Below are 13,611 nucleotides of genomic sequence, written 5' to 3'. Positions count from 1 at the left end.
TTTTTTTTTTTTTTTTTTTTTTTGTACCAGGGATTGACCTAGGGGCACTTAACCACTGATTCACATCCCCAGACCTTTTTTTTATTTTGAGACAGGGGCTCACTAAGTTGCATAGGGCCTTGCTAAATTGCTGAGGCTGGCTTTCAATTTGCAATCCTCCTGCCTCAACCTCCAGAGCCATTAGGATTACAGGAGTGCACCACCATGCCTGGCTAAGTATTGATTTCTTTAAGTAAATAAAACTGCTTTATTGTTAGGACTTGAAGTGAGAGTGCTTTTTCATTTGTTTGTTTTCACTGTTTTACATTAATTACTTACCTAAAACATTATCTTAGCTCATTAGGTGGAATCTTTCTATGAATTTCCCAGATGGTTTCAGGGCCGCTGCCCAAATAGATAAAACAAGGCACTGTGATTGTCCCATTTTTTTTCTAGGTGGTATTGAATAGTAATCATTGTATTTAATTTACATAAATGGGCACTTCAAAGAAAATAAGGAAAATGCTTAAATTTTTTTCAATGTTGGTCACCATTCACAGTCAGAAACTGAGAGACCAAAAATGAAAGCAGCCAGTTGAGAATTCTTCATCTACCCCAACCCAAACTCAAACATAAAGCCTGTGGCAGCCCACCTCCCCTGGAATCTCAGGACTATTGGGAAAGCCTGGGACAGCCTTAGAAAGTTCCCTTTTGTGCTATCAATCTCCCATACCCATTCCTCTGAGCAGATGAGCTCAACTACTTCACCACAAAAATAAAGACTTATCCCTTATTTTTGGCCATAAAGTCCACTAGCTAACAGATCTTGTGCACCTACTGTGTGTCAGGCAGCATACTGAGGAAAAAAAAAATCCCTAAGAGTAGGATGCAGTCTCTGCCTTCCAGAAATGCCTAGCATGGTAAAGGAAAGGATGCAGAAAAAAAAAAAAAACATTTGAAATATAAATCTGAATGTAATAGGATAGTAATTCATAAGACAAGCAGAGCTTTTATCAAAACATGCAGAAGTAAAAGATACACCTACCGGGAATTTCTCCATGAATTCATGCTAATACCTATCTGTTAATTTGTGATTATTTTCCTGTTTGTTTAACTCCTGCCTAGTCTACTATAGGAAAATATGAGAGAAATATGTGGATTACTGATAATCAAGGAGAAAAATTACTATTACTTATAATGTGAAGTTCCAATTACAGATTGCTATTTAAAATGTTACTATTGTGTTTTTTTTGGTAGGAAAAACATTTATTTTTATTTTTTTCTTTTTCATATGAATGTAGATAGATAGAATAAGTAGGTAAACAGATAAATTTAAAAGACAGAAATAAGGGGATCTGGGGTTGTGGCTCAGGGGTAGAGTACTCACCTAGCACATCTGAGACCCTGGGTTCGATCCTCAGTACCACATAAAAAATATTGTGTCCATCTACAACTAAAAAAATAAATAAATATTTAAAGAAAGAAAGAAAGAAGGTAAGAACCTATTTTATAGTATTCACTGATTTACCTCTTTCTAAAATCTTGTACTCTCTGGAATCCCAAGATCCTTTTCTCCTTTTTAAAACTTCTTCCATAAGAAAAGAAAAGGTAACAAAACAACAACAACAAAACCATGAAAACCTAATATTTCGGTTACCTACAGAAGTATTTAAAAACCTCCTCCAAATTTCAGGGTCCTAAATCAACACTCCATAACGCCTCACTATTCTGGGATTGACTGAGCTCAGCTGGATGGTTGTTCTGGGGTTTCCCCTTCTGGAGGCTGGAGAGGATTAGAGCATCCAAGATGGCCACTTATATGTATGGCAGGTCGGTGGGAATGGCAGGAAGGTCAGGTTCACTTGTAACACTGGGATATCAAGAAGTCTCTCCCTCTCCCAACACACACACTTTGTAGTCTTTATAGCCATCACAAAATATTTACTGAGCCCCTTCTCTAGACCAGACGATGATCTAGGTGTTGGTGATGCAGCAGTAACCTAGGTAGAAATCTATCTACTTCATAAGTTTACCCCCCCCCATTAAATAATTTTAAGTAGTTGCAACTATTTTGAAGAAAATTCAACAGACAATATTATAAAGAAATAAGAGAGCAGCTTTTAATGAGTGCTTCTTAAATGAATGAATGAATGAATGAGCATTTAGCTTCTCTCAGGAGCACAGCACCATTATCAAACTAAGTAAAAACAAGAAAAGGATTTGACATTAACATTTTGTTTAAGTTAGCAGACTAAGATAATATAATTTATTTTGAAGTGAAATCTGGATTAACATATTATTCAAGGACTAGAGAATAAAGTATGATTGATTTTATTTGCCACTAATAAATTTTATCACAGACGCTGATTAAGTATATCATGGCACTGCTCATAAAATTGTAGAAGTAATTTTTCACATATTGTCACTGTTATTTTAATTTTTGTCATGATATAAAAGAATATCATCGATTTAGATAACCAATTCTGGTCAAATAAACACATTACAAATCATTTGAAAATTGAAATTAATGTAGTAAACTATAATAGCACTTAAGACTTTAGTTCTTGAGGTAGTTCATTATTGAAATATTTACAGTGTACTGTAAGCACAAAACAAATAGAGCCTTTTAAAAATTCGTGAATTGCAATGACCTCGGTTCTTCAGTGACCATTTTTAGCAACAGGAATATATATATATGTAAAAAGACAGTCGTGAAAAGATAACCATAACCTTGAGCTAGAGTTCAAAAACTCTAAAATTGTATTCTATTTTTGCTAATGTCACAGATCATATAACTTTATGCAATAAAACTTCATTTGTCAGCCCTTTCTAGTCCACTGGAAATCCCACCTCCACCACAACTCTGTAACAGCAAGCAAGTCTCTTGAATATGAAAGGGATGACAAGAGCCTGCCAAACTCACAGAAATGTTATGAAAATCAAACTATACGGTACACATAAAAATGTATTGTAAAGATTTTTAACATTTTATACATGTGTAAGGTGTATTATTATCACTAAGTATTTATGATGTAAGAGCTTGAAATATCACTGTGGGAGATGATTCTGAAGCCATTTGAAACTTAAACAAAATCACAGTTCCATGAAAAGAGAGCAGACACTTTGCTTGAAATGGTCAACTCTTGCTAGACCATTTCAAGCATTATTTTTATGCATGGTACAAAAGAAAGTTCTATGAAACTATTACGTGCAATGGGTTGCATGATACATGTATAATACATGTCAATTTGGGGGATTTTAAAGTTTTTAAAAATTTTCTCAGAATCAGTGAACATAATAATTTCTTTCCAATTATAAAAGTAATTTATATGTTTGAAAACCTAAAAAATACCATGTGTTCACAGAAACAGAGTATCAAGTACTAGAAAAACTAGATTGAATTAGAATTTGTATTATTGAAAATCCAGAGGGAAAAACATCAGTTAGGGTTAATGTAATTCAGCAATCAAAGGCTAAGGCAAGAACAGCTTCTTTTCATCCATCTGCTCTGCTTTTCGTAGCATCTGCCTTCCTGAGACAAGCTTCCCTCATGGTATCAGTTCCAGGTGTATCAGTTCCATGGTATCAGTTCCATGGTATCAGTTCTGCATCCCTACATTCTCTAGCATTCCAAGCAAGAATTGTTGCTCTACTAAGATCATCTAAGTCATTTCATCTCACCTGAATTGTAACTGTAGCTAGGTAAATTAAAAATGTTCAAGAAAACCACATGGGACCACGTGTGGAAGGTGGTAATATCCAAAGTTAGAATCTATTACTAGAATAAAAAGAGAGGAAAAGAATGTGTAAAGCAGTGATTGTTAATTTTGCATGTCAACTATGGAGCCCAGTTGTTTGACCAAATGCTAGTCTTGATGTTGCTACAAGACTATTTTGTAAATGTGATCGACATCAGAATCCATAGACTTTAGGCAAGGCAAATTAACTTCCTTAAGGTAGTGGTCCTCATTCAACAAGTTGAAGGCCTTGGGAGAAATGATTAAGGTTTCCTGAAGAAGAAAGACCTCTCCTCAAGACTATAGCATAGAAACCTTACCAGACTTTTCAGCCTGCACAGCTCATCTGCAGAATTCAGACTCAAGACTGCAATGTCAACACTTAGTGAGCATCCAGCCTGCTGATTTCCCACCAATTCCAGATTTACCAGCCTCATAAGCATGGAACCATCTTCAAATCAATCTTTCTCTTCTGTCCCCTCTCACACTGTGTGTGTGTGTATGTGTGTGTGTGCATGTGTGCATACAAAAGTCAACCAAAAAGTCCATTAAAAACTGAAAACTATAAAAATGAATAGAAATCTCCTATTATCCAGGATGTCACCCTTTTGAAATATTTTCTTCAACTTTGTCTACCTACTTACTTTTCTACACATAGAAATATAGAGGAACTTATTTTATTCAAATAGTATCATACTGGTTATACAATATTCAAAATCTTTGAATCTTGTCTTTAATTCCTAAATATATTAAAGTTACCATTTTTCCATGCCTTTAAATATTTTTATATGATTTTTTTAGCTCTTATCAAATAATCCATCACTCAACTAAACTACAATCTCTTTTAACTATTTGACTGTTTCTGGGCTTTTTGATAATTGCTTTTCATTCCTTAAATCCACAGGGTACTTTCCTGATTTGAAAAGCCAACTAGGCACTGCCTCTGAAACCTGAAGTCTCTAGAGGTCAGGATCAAAAATGTTGCACTTGGTTTCACTTGGTGCAAACTAGAGCTCATTATGAATAAAGAGCATGTTGCCAACTTGGCCTTTAGCCAGAGTAAGTCTTGCCTGGCATCAAAAAATATCACTAAACCATGAAGATCCATACCCATCATAAAGGTCTTTGTGGCAGTGATGTGGACTCCTGATTCCTGCTCTTCTGTCATAATCACTGTTATGAGCATCCTTTTGTTTTCAAGTGACAGAGTAATATTGTGATTTGTCCAAAATTTCTTTCATCTTATAAGATGTTCATAAGAATGAAAATCAACAAAGAAAATAAAAAGAAGAGGAGTTCTAAATAAACCTGCTGGGAGTCTCAGTAGGAACATATTTTGCATTCTATATTTGCTCATTTACACTCCCAATTATTGGATAAAAAGTCCATGTGCACTCATGAGTGGTGAACAGAATGGATGTTCTTGGGAAACAAAGAAACACATGGTAGCGTGGCAAACCATGTTAGTGTTTCTCCAAAGCACAATTGACTTGGGGGTTTTGGGAGCCAACTCTCCCACCACGCCAGGTTTTATTCTCCACCCATTATCCCCATTTACAGAGGTCCTGACCCAAATCCCCAGAGCAAGCACACAACCCGTAGCAGCTGGATTTCTCTGAGACAGTTAAGTGGCATTTTTTTCTAATTGCTCTTCTCAGAATTTAGATAGGGGATAAAAACATTTTGTGAAATGGTGATAGTGATGGCAAGAATTAATTTGTGGATGTGGTTAGATGCTATTTTAGCAAGACCTTGAAATGTGGCATGTGGTTAGCATTTATTTCACAGATACAGATAATCTTTCTCTTTAAGAAAAGGATTTCAAGGTCTCTTGTTCCACTATTTCACACATATTATGTTTCCCTTTTTATTTATTTGTCATATTCAAAAGCAAATTGTTACTTTGTAAATTCTGGGTTTATTTTTGAGATGAATATTAAGCTTTTCACCTAAATATTGCTTGGAGACTTGTATAAAATGTATTTGTGATCTTTATCATACCTGTTAGCTAAAATATTGAAAGGACTTTTTTTTCCTACATTCTAAAAGAAGAAAGCTTTTTGTAGGTGTGAAAGTTACTAACTTACAATAAACTTATACTGAACGGTTTTTTTTTTAATAAATAAGGTTGGTAAATTAACAGAGAAATAATACAATGTGGTATAGAAATTTGGGATTGAATAAACAAAAAGGAAAATTCAAATCAGAAGAGATTTATGAATCTCTCTTGTTCTTTTATTTTTATAGATTCATCTGAGCCTTGGGTTCTACTAGAAAACACCCTACATTAAATAAATTCCAATTTAATATGGAAAATGGAACATAAGTGCTAGAGATTTTAAATAATAACATGCCACAAAGCCACAAAATGAGAATATCCAAATTTAAACAAATATCTATTTGCCCTTATTTAACTACAAGTCTACATTTATGAGGTAATTGGTTAGAAATAGAATTCTATGAAACCTGAAAATAACAGTGGTTAATTATCTGCCTGCCAATTCTTACTAAGTATAAGGTAAAGGAGAAACAAACTCTTTTTCTCCTCTTACATAGTCAATACTCTACACTTCTGATCACCCAATGTGGTGGGAGGAGTTCCCACACATCAAGAAAATCTTTAGCTGACACCAATGTGTGCTCCATAGTTTAACTCAATTCTGAGACTCTCTACTGGGGAAATAGCTTCAGATCTCACTGAGGAAGGGCTCAATACCACGAAACTTCTTCCCAATTCAGATGCCAATTGCAAATCTGGTCATGCAAAATTTCTGAACAATCAGCTATAATCGGAGTTCCATCAATCCCCTCCTGGGATTGAGTTAATTTTCTAATGTGACTCACAGAATTCAGGGAAATGTTTACTTAAATTTGGCAGCTAATTACTGGACATTACAAACAATACAGATGCCCAACCAGATAGAAGAGATGCACAGGGCAAATAGAGGAGAAGGGACTTGGGAGCTTCTATGCCCTCCCTGGTGAGTCATCCTGGTAGCACCCTGTGATATTCAGCAACCTGGCCTCTCTGAACCCCGATACGCACCTGATCAATTATGAACTCAATCTCCAACTTCTCTTCCACTTTCCTGGAAAATGAAAGTGGATCTGGAAGTTCCAAGCTTCTAATCCTGGTTTTTTCTTTCTGGTGACCAGCCCCTATCCAGGAGCCCACCCAAAACAAAAGACAATTGGAAAGATAAATTCCAGGGGATTAAGAGCTCTGTGTCAGGAACTGCATACCAAAGACCAAATATTAAGAACAAAAGATGCATATAGCACCCCTTACATGGGTTTTAGCAGCTCTGAGACAGAAACAAGGGGCAGATACTATATAGATATATAGATAGAGACAGATATTCTATTATATCGTAATATAATAGTAAATGGAGGAAAATGGCATGGCATGAAAGATATCATCATAACTTAGCAAGAATGTGCTATGACAGGTTGTTCTGGTAAGCAATGTAGAAAGAGTAAGAGCAAACATTGTGCCCTGGTTTACAGTGTTTATGATTCCTAAAGGAGCATTTGTGCAGCAGAATTAGAAAACATTCACAATTTCTATAACTTATGAAAGAAAAACAATGTCTGGCTTGAGCACCAAAGATTTAGATGGGGGAAAATAAAATGAAGTGTGAGAGACAGACTATCTTACAATACAGATCATGGCTTAGAGAACATTGGAAGGATAGAAAAATAGTAAACGTGGAGAACTGGCACAGGACAATAGGCTCTTAAATAAGTCAAGTGTGAACCTAGTCCAGGTGTGCAATTAATATTCTAGGATTGTCTGTTTAGTAATGATTTGTTCCTATTGCTATTAGGGGGAAGTAGCTGATTCTTAAATTATTTTTGTTTCACTATAAATAGTTACAAATATTTAATTATTTTTAAAGAAAAAATATATTTTTTAAAGCCAGCAGTTGTAGAAAGGGATGAAGATCAAGACATTAAAGCTACTGTAAAATTGTAGACATCTCCCAGGAATGCCTTGGACACCTCTGACTTAATGTGTCCTCAACTGAACTCTGGTGTCTTGCTGGATATCTCCTTTTATCGTCTCTAGTCCCACTGTCCACTCAGACTGGGGAGCTGCAAATCTGGGAATGACCTACCCATACACACACACACATACACACACACACACACACACACACACACACATCCTCACATCCCTACTGAAGACCCTTGCTTTGGAGATCTCTCCCCTCCTTCACCATCGGCATGGCCTGAGATCCTCCCCATCAGTATCGGCTGTCATCCTCCACTTCATGCTGTTGCTGAAGTCATCTTGCTAAAAACAACTCAGATCAAAGATGCCTCTTTTCCAATACTTGTTTTGGTTTCCTTCTGCTCACACAATCTTATAGGTGAGACATTTCTTAACTTGCACAAAGGTAATTCATTTGTACATGACATTAATACATAATTATTGCATTATATGTTATAAGAAAACAAAACTGAAAATGTAAAGCATGAAATAAAGGAGAAATAGCCCTATTATATATTGTACTTATTAATGGTAGGTAAAATCTTTTGCTTCCACCAAAATGTTTAGTGAGAGTAATATGGTTTCATATTCTTCATTATTTACGGAAATATTTCTTTCAATAAGGACACTGATAAATCTGGTTCTGAGTGCAGTTTGTTTCTGTGTTTAGGCTGATGGCTGTCAGAGCTGCTGATACAGAAAGCCATGTACACTAACACAGGAAGTATATCATTGGATGAGATTATGAAACTATGACTACTCATTTTTCACAACCATCTATCAGTTTTACAAGGGATTTTGTGAAAATTTATTAATAATTATATTATTTGTGCTATCTTCAATTTTAGAAATAATTTGTCCTTTTTGTGAAGCTTAAGTTAATCCAACTAGATAATGTAATACATAAATCCACTTAGGCAAATATATGCAAACTGCTAATAAATTTTAGTTGGCTTTAAGAGAGAATAAAATAGTTAAAGACATCCCTTCCATGTTGGGGATCCTGACCCTTCCCTCAGAATTCCTTGGACCTGGTAAGTACCCCTGTCTGTCTGACATAGAGGTAAAGTAAGGACGCCAATGTCAATCCATATGTTACTTATTAGTAAAGCCTGGGGCCTTTCAACAAATTATTTAATTATGCCTTCAGAATGTACTGATATAAACACTACGGAATAAATTGATTCTATTCACCTGTTCTGAGGAGCATATAAAAATATATATATATAACTTATGTCTTGAATATGAGTTTATTTTCAGAGTGTTATAAACTCATAAATACTTCTGTTCACATAGTAGCTTTACATGAATCAAGGTAATATTTTGCTTCTTTTGATGTACAGTAAACCCTATAATGTATATCCCAAGATACATAATGTATTAAGCTTAATTTTATGTTTTATCCTATGTTACCTTACGGAGACAGCAGTTTTAGCTAGAAATTGGGACTTGGGTGAGTTATTTAAGCTCTCTTCTGAATTTCATCTATAAAATGATAATACTTTTTTGCTAATTCACAGATATTTGGTCCTTAGAACCCATACATGCTTTGAAAGTGGGACTATTTTTATTCTGACACTCCATTAATAGATGCTAGAGTCAATGCAAGGCAATGATCCCTGTGAACTATCATCTGATGCCACCTTTACCATCCATCTTAATAAACACTATCATATCTTGGTAATGAACACTTCTGTCTCAGTCTAACATGCTATTTCCAATACATTTATAAGTGGTTCACTGTAGCATATCTCTTGAGGTTATAATTTATATTTAAAGCAGTATTGCAACTCAGCAAGAACCCAGAGGTAAAAATTAGATAAATGAAAAGGATTTGAGCAAATAGTTTACAGCATTAACTGATGAAACCCTGCCATTCCTTTTTAGTCCCTTGCATTAGTTATTTGTGGAAATGTATAATGCAAATTCTCAGACTCCTAGCTTTAAAGAAGTAGTCATATTACATAAAAATATTTGGGAATAGTTTTATAAAGAGTTAAATGTTTTAAAAGTGGAGTAGATGTCACTGACATCTGTAGGCTGAGGCAATATAAATTTTTTAAGATCAAAAATGCTATTCAGTGACCAGTAACATATTATATCTAAATAATATATATGCATAGCTATTTTAGTCAGCTTATGCACTGCTGGAACCAAAATACCCAACAAGAACAATACAGAAAAGAAAAAGTTTATTTGGGCTTGCAGTTCCAGAGGTCAAGTCCAAGGTCGGCCAACTCCATAGCTCTGGGCCCAACATCATGGTGGAAGGATATGACAAAGGAAAGCAGTCTAGGACATGGCAATTAGGAAGCAGAGAGAGAGCTTCCTTTGACAGGAAATATTAAGAACAAAAGATGCATCAAGCAACCCTGTCACTTAGGAGTTTACATGGGTTTTAGCAGCTCTAAGAAACAAGGGGCAGATACTGTATAGATATATAGATATAGATACAGATAGTTGTCTTACTATATCATAATATAATAGTAAATGGGGGGAAATGGCATGGCATGATATCATGGCATGGCAAAATATCAAACCAAAAGACACACTCCCAGTGACCTACTTCCTCCAGCCACACCCTATCTGCCTACAGTTACCACCCAGTTAATCCCTATTAGTGGATTAAACTATAGATGAGGTTAGACCTCTCATAACCTAATCATTTCACCTATGAATGTTCTTGCATTGTCTCACACATGAGCTTGTGGGGAATACCTCATATCTAAACCATCACAATGGCATTCTAGATTTATAGCATTTATCAATACTTTATCTCTTTTAAGTATGTCAAATGTTAGGAGATGTACATAGCAAGTAGAGTTGACATGACCTCAGCCCTTTGGAAAAAGCTCCCAGTTAATTGAAGATTTTAATTTTTTTTTCACATGTTATCAGTAATAGCTCCCCTTGTTTGTGGACTGATTTTTACTCACAAAGAAATATTTCAATGTTCTCATGAATATGAAAAGAAATTTCTGTCAAGGGTATAATTCAGATAATGATGAGAAAGCATGAAACAATTTGCTTCTGCTGAATGATTTCATTCTGTCTATGGCCATACCACCCTCAAAGCTTTTGATGTCTTCTCAAAGATTTTGTTCTTTGTATACACACATTCACTCCTCAAATAGAGAATGACCACCAATGTCTTTAAAATTAGAACATTTTCTTTTCTTTTTTTGGAGGGGTACCAGGGATTGAACTCAGAAGCATTTAACCACTGAGCCATGTACCCAGCCCTTTTGTTATATTTTAGTTAGAGACGGGGTCTCGTAAAGTTGTTTTGGGGCTAAGTTGCTGAGGGTGGCTTTGAACTCACAATTCTCCTGCCTCAGCCTCCCCAGCCACCAAGATTACAGGCATGTGCCACCATGCGCAGCAAAATGGAGAACATTTTCTTATGTTGCTATACCCTTTCTTGTTTAATGCTTGGTGTGTTCCCCAGAGAATAATAAAATGGAAGACCTTTCCCAGCAGCTATATCATAGAAGAGCTCAAAGGATCAGGAGTAAACTGAGCTTGGATAAGTCATAAAATGACCCTGACAAATTGAAATTTTTTTGCTTTTAAGTGTTTTCTTAATAATATTGCATAATAACAACATTAATGTTTCCCCAAAGATAATACCACCACATGTAATGGTGCATTCCTTGAACTGGTAGTCTATGCTTGTCTTTTAATATAGCTAGACAGTTTTCAGTTTAATTTTATCCCTATCCTTCCTACATAAAATGGATCCCTCTGGAAGACATTATTCACACTCACCAAGATTTCTACTTTCCCATTCCTTCTAAGTACATACTCGTTAGACAATGATCCGGTGACTTCCTTTGACCATTGAAATGTGAAAAGTGAACTGTGTCCCTTGTGGGTGGAAGCACTTATGTTTGGTGAGCATTTCTCCGTACTCTCTTCCCCTGCAATAGTGCTCTGTTAGCCAGCTTTTCATTGCTGTGCCCCAAATACCTGACATAAATAAATTAAAGGAGGAAAAATTTATTTTGATGCATGGTCTCAGAAGTTTTAGACCATGGTTGACAGGCAACACTGCTTTGGGCCTGAGATGAACATAACACCATGGCAGGAGGGAAAAGAGTGAGGAAGGTTGCTCAGCCCATGGTGGCCAGGAATCAGAGCGTAAATAAGGAACCAGAAACAAGATATAGTCCCCAAGAGCATACCCCCAGTGACCAACTCCCTTCAGCCATGCCCCACCTGCCTATAGTTTTTATCTCCTCCCAGTGGTCCATTCAAATTAATCCATCAAATGGATTAATCCACCGATGAGGTAAGAATCCTCATGATCCAATCTCTTCCCAAAAGTTTCACCCCTGGACTGTGCTGCCCTGGGAACCCAGACTTCAACATATGGACCTTTGGGAGAACATTCCAGATATAAACCATAACAGTATTCAAGGAGATGTCACAGGAATGAAGCAGGCGAGAATGAGGAGTTCCCTGGAGATTTTACATGAGCAGAAAATTAACTTGGTTGTATTAAGTCACTGATATTTTGATGGCATTTGTTACTGTGGCATAATTTAGCCTATCCTGACCAATATAATCTCTTACTCAATTCACACTGATCACCATTATGCAGCAGCCCACAGCTGCAGAGGGTGACTGTTATACCAGTAAATCATGTTGATACATGGCTGACTCCAGTCACCAAGGAGCGAAGTATTAAAGAAATACTTGAGAATAGCAGGAAGGCAGCTGGGATAAATCATACTGTGTATCCACACTCTTGCCAGGTCCTGGGATTAGCTTGAAGGCCTACCCACAGTCATCTTGGTTTATCACCAAGGAAATATCAGTTTTACGGGAGGAGGGAGTTTAAATAAGACACAGTAAAGGCTAATGGGAAATTCAGTGGAAATGCATAGAAAGTAATTGGAAATGCAAAAAAAAAAAAAATGGGACTTGAAAGCAGGTTAAGAAACTGGTATGGATTCAGAAATAATCTGCACTTACTTTAAAGTTGAACATAAAACATTAATAAGATTTCTGAGGCAAAAAAAGCACAGAGGAAAAAATACAAGAAATGAACTTCAGAAAACACCTGTATTTGGGGGATAAAGAAAGGAGGAAAAGCAAGAAAGGAAGAGATGGAAACTCTAATGACAACACCCATTCATTTTGAGAGCTAATAATATCATATCTTCATTAATAAATTCATTTAAATTTAAATTTCAAGGTTTTTAATGAGGATAAAAAATGTCCTATTCCTTAACAATCCATTTACTCTCTGATACTAAAATGGATTGCCCATCCGGCAGGCAGCTGGACATTATCTGTAATAAAAAGCAAAATGATTTTTAATTCAATGCCTCAGAACCAATTTATCAAGATTTCAAGTAGAAACTGAAGAACTTTTTGGACACATATCATTTTCTCTGCATTACTGTCATGCATTTATTCAACAAATTTGTCCTCTGTGCCTGGCATGCTGTAGGGATTCAGTGTTGCTCTTGTGCTAGCTATCTCAGGCCTGTACCCACTTCACACCCTGTTCCCCTAACAGGCACTTGGGCTTTGTGCCAGCTTTGTCCCTTCAAGGACAACCTTGAGAATTCATTAGCCAATATCTTCTGAACCTGGTAAGTGCACCGGCCACTTCACTAGGCACTGTATATGGGTGTTTTCATTTAATCTTAAAGACAATCCTATGAAGTGGGCGTTAGTATCATCCTGATTTTACAGCTTGGGAAGCTTCAAGGTTAAGAAACTTGCCAAAGGTCACACAGCTAGCAAGTGGTGTAGTCATGACTCAAAATAGGGGACCAATGCCAAAGTCTGCTCCCAGCTTTGCTACTGAAAGTTCCAATCCTGGAACTAGCAGCACTGACATTACTCAGGTGTTTGCTGGAAATACAGAATCTCAGGCCTAACCCCAGA

The sequence above is a fragment of the Marmota marmota genome, unplaced genomic scaffold (genome assembly GCF_001458135.2).
Source record: "Marmota marmota marmota unplaced genomic scaffold, marMar, whole genome shotgun sequence".
Taxonomy (NCBI): domain Eukaryota; kingdom Metazoa; phylum Chordata; class Mammalia; order Rodentia; family Sciuridae; genus Marmota; species Marmota marmota.
This window is presented reverse-complemented; position numbering follows the sequence as displayed.